This window comes from Rhinopithecus bieti, unplaced genomic scaffold (assembly GCF_001698545.2).
Source record: "Rhinopithecus bieti isolate Rb0 unplaced genomic scaffold, ASM169854v2 scaffold_37463, whole genome shotgun sequence".
Taxonomy (NCBI): domain Eukaryota; kingdom Metazoa; phylum Chordata; class Mammalia; order Primates; family Cercopithecidae; genus Rhinopithecus; species Rhinopithecus bieti.
In genome coordinates, this window is record NW_016815818.1 from 384,957 (window position 1) to 389,015 (window position 4,059).

Here is a 4,059-nt window from a genome sequence, read left to right on the forward strand (position 1 = left end):
TGTTGCCATTGCTTTTGCTGTCTTAGACATGAGGTCCTTGCCCATGCCTATGTCCTGAATGGTATTACCTAGGTTTTCTTCTAGGGTTTTTATGGTTTTAGGTCTAACATTTAAGTCTCTAATCCATCTTAAATTAATTTTCGTATAAGCAGTAAGAAAAGGATCCAGTTTCAGCTTTCTGAATATGGCTAGCCAATTTTCCCAGCACCATTTATTAAACAGGGAGTCCTTTCCACATTTCTTGTTTTTGTCAGGTCTGTCAAGGAATATACTTTTCTTTAGGATACTGGAGCTGAGCCTCTGGAGATTAGATTTCTACTTTGCCAGCCAGCTTAGTATTCAGTTCCACCAATACTCCATACTTCGACCAGAAATAAAAAGCACCTTAAAAATATGAAAATAAATGAAATATCAGTTAGGGAGAAATGACCTGAATCCTTGATATGATTTAATCACATGCAATGGAAGGCAGCAAGAACAGCACCCCCAAATGTTACAATTGATATTATGTAAATAAGCTGTAAGTTATAGCCAGAGTTAAAAATGTCAGTCAAATGTATGAGCTTGTGTCTTTTGGGGGAAACCCTCCATTCAGTGTCATGTTGGAGGGACTCAACGCCCATTTTCCCACTGCAGAAACCATGTAGGAGAGAAGGCCCCTCCTCATACCACCTGGCAGCCAGAAAACAGGAACCTTGACCTAGATCAGCAGGACCTACGTGCATGCTCCCACCTGATAAATTAATCTACAATGATACAAACAAATGGAACCATTGGGAACCATTTGCATGGCTTCCACAAGATCCAAGGATAGTGTCAGATGCGTGGAGCAGGGGTGTGGCATTTTGGCCAGACTGTTCTTGCTGAAATATGTCCTGGTCTTGGCCTCTGGGGATGTCTTGGTTCTTACAGTTCTGCAAGTATGGTTTTACAACCCACTCCAAATTACTTTGCATCCCCAATATTCTTTCCGTCAACTCCTAGAGTTGCTTTCTGTTACTTGTCAGAATAAACACGGATACTCTGTGAGAACTAGGAAGATGTCTGCACTGTTCAGTGCTATATCCCCAGTGCCAAATGTAAGGCCTGGTACCTTGTCAGTGCTCACTTCAACAATGTTTTTAGCATGGATAAATGATTAATTTTTTAACAAGTAGAAAAAGTACACTCCAAAATAATGATGACTATGACAATGCTAGGGGATAGAAAAAAGGAATAAAATTGCCCACCATCCAAGAAGTGGCAGATAAGCATAGGAGGTGGGAAATGAGGGGCCAAAAAGGTGGAATTCTGTGTCAGGAGCTGGTAACAGAGCCTTGGGGAATATGTCTGTATTCCCACGTACTGTTCTTGAGCCCAGGAGAGAGAGGGCAGCAGGCTGAGCTGACAGAAATGCCAGGGAATGAGCACTGAGTCCCTTTCTCCCCCTTGCCCCTCCAGAGCAGTCTACCTCCTCTGACTTTGGGGGAAGGAGGAGGCTGCAGGAGAAAATCAGTCAATGGATGCCTGGAAGACTAGAGCACTGCCGGTGAGGCAGCTGGTTCGTGAGCACAATCAGATGTTTTTGGAGACTCTCAGAAATTCTTAAAGGGACGTCAGAAGAGTTGTATTCCTGCATTAGTTAGTGGGAGCACAGGGAGATGAAAATTATCTATTTTAATGAATCATCTGTGGTTTTAATATCTTGAGATTAGAGGTTAAACACTCCTGCAAACACTAGTGCAAACACGCCTGTGCCCAGTGAAATATATTTTAAAACATCTCTGCCAGATGATCATTTAGCTTTTGCCTGGATATTTCTAGTCATGATCACTTGAAGGAAGTGTCTTTTCCAATCCTCAGATTATAAATATCATAGATCAGACAAAGATAACTTTCCTAGACTCTATTAACTCATCAATGACTTTTAAAACCCACTAAACCCTTCAAAATGTTGCAAAAAGTAAAATAGCAATTGTTTTTAATTCACAAAATCCTTGTATTCCTGTAGGAGATAAGGATCATCATTTAAAAGTGCACAACAGTCTTCTTGGTGGAAATTAATTATGGAGAGACACATTTTCTAATCACATTGTTATTAGAAGAGTAGTGCATACAGTATGTGGAAAACACCTATATTTGTCTTACAAAAAGTTATATGTTTTAATTTTATAATGCTTATCAAATTGTAGTGTGCTTTTTAAAATGTACTTTTTTAAAATGCCTGGCCAGTACAAGAATGAAAACGAAATCAGAGAAAAAAAATTGACACCGAACCAGGCAATTCACTTAAGCAGCCACTAGGTTGTGCTGGTGATCCAGTAACATTGCATAAACCAAAAAAATAAAAAAAAAAACAAATAAATAAATAAAAAATTTGTTTGAGATTTCGTTTTTCACATCTTTCTCTGGCCCCTAACATGTATAGCCATGAATTTTACATAACTCCTTACGTGAAAATGTAAACTCCTTGTTAAAACATAAACTTTTTTAAAAAGCTGACCTTTGGAGCAAAATTTAAACCGGTTGAGCATATTTAATTTGCAAAACTTGTTAAGCACTTTCTCTATTGTACAAAGGAGAAGAATGGCTAAGACATGACAATTACAGCATAAGTCATAAACACAAATATAAGCAAATAATTCTAATAAAATAGATCACTGTAATGCTAGCTCTAAGTATTTTTGTTGTTTTGCTTACTGTTCTATTCCATGACGTAGAACATACTAGGAGCACAATAAATGTTTGCTGAATGAGTGAATAATTAGGTGAATTCATGATTATACAATAGCTGTATAGTCTATGGTCTAAATGTATTCCTACAAAACAGTGTTTATCATCATCTTAAAATCATTTGATAAAAATATAAACTTTACAAATCTCTAAGACTATATATCCCAAAGAAATAATAGCCTTACTTTCAACTCATTGGAATAAATGATGTTAAGAATATAATATCTATCTTTTGCCTATTCTCACCAGAACAATTTGTATTACTCAGTTATATTATGAAATTGTTTGTACTTATTTCAATATATAAAGTAACATGATAATGTCTTTTATTTTAACTGTACACAATGTTTCTAAAGAGTGACACATTCCCAGAATGAGGTTGGCTTCACTGTGAGAGCTACTGTTGAAAACAAACCATGATTAAATGTTTCTTTGTAGCAAACCTTATTCTTCTAGCCGTGGGGACAAACTCTTTAAGGATACCTGCATGTGTCCACTTTGGCGTCTAAATCGACACAGATTATTTCTCACGTATAGGGATTTGGAACACCATTTCTGTGATCACTCTTTCATGTTGATTGCCAGTCATTTCTCCAGATTGCCATTCTCTACTTTTCTATTTCTCTGTTTCATACTATTTCTTTTCACTCCTTTCTGGAATGCAATGTGTCTTGGTGCAAAAAAAGCACAGCAGTTGGAGCCAGATAAAGAAAGGTTTAAAAATGGAATCTGCCACCTTCTGGGGGACCTTCAGCAGATTCCTTAATTCTGAATATCAATTTACTCCTCTGTAAAAGATGATAGCCAGCAGAATGCACGTTATTTCTGCCTTCTAAGAAGCACGACAAGTGGGAGCTACATGGAAAGGTATTCCATCCGCTCCACACAGTTTCAGGATTAGAAGATCGTTTGCGCTAGGAAACTGTCTGCAGTGGAGAAAACAAAGAAACTTCATTCTGTAGACAGCCCTTTGGTCCTTAGCTAAAGATAGTATGCTGTGTTTTTCACTCTATCAATTATGGAGCCCAGAATATTTACCCAAAATTTGGAAATAGCTAGAAGATAAGAGAAGCTATAAATACACATGAACAGGGCAGTAACAATGTTATGCTACACCTAGTACGGCATGATTATATTAGTAATATAATATAAAAAATAAAATTCTGTGAATTTTTCTCAAAGACCGAGAGTACTTTGATGAATGTCATAGATTCTTAGAAATAAAAGGAAAAAGAGCCAACAAAGTTTTTAGCTCTAGGTTAGAAAAGAAAAAAAAAAAAGAGGTACAAACTTCAAACTAGTTTTATCAAGTCTTTTTTTTTTTTTTTTTTTTTTTTTTTTTTTTTT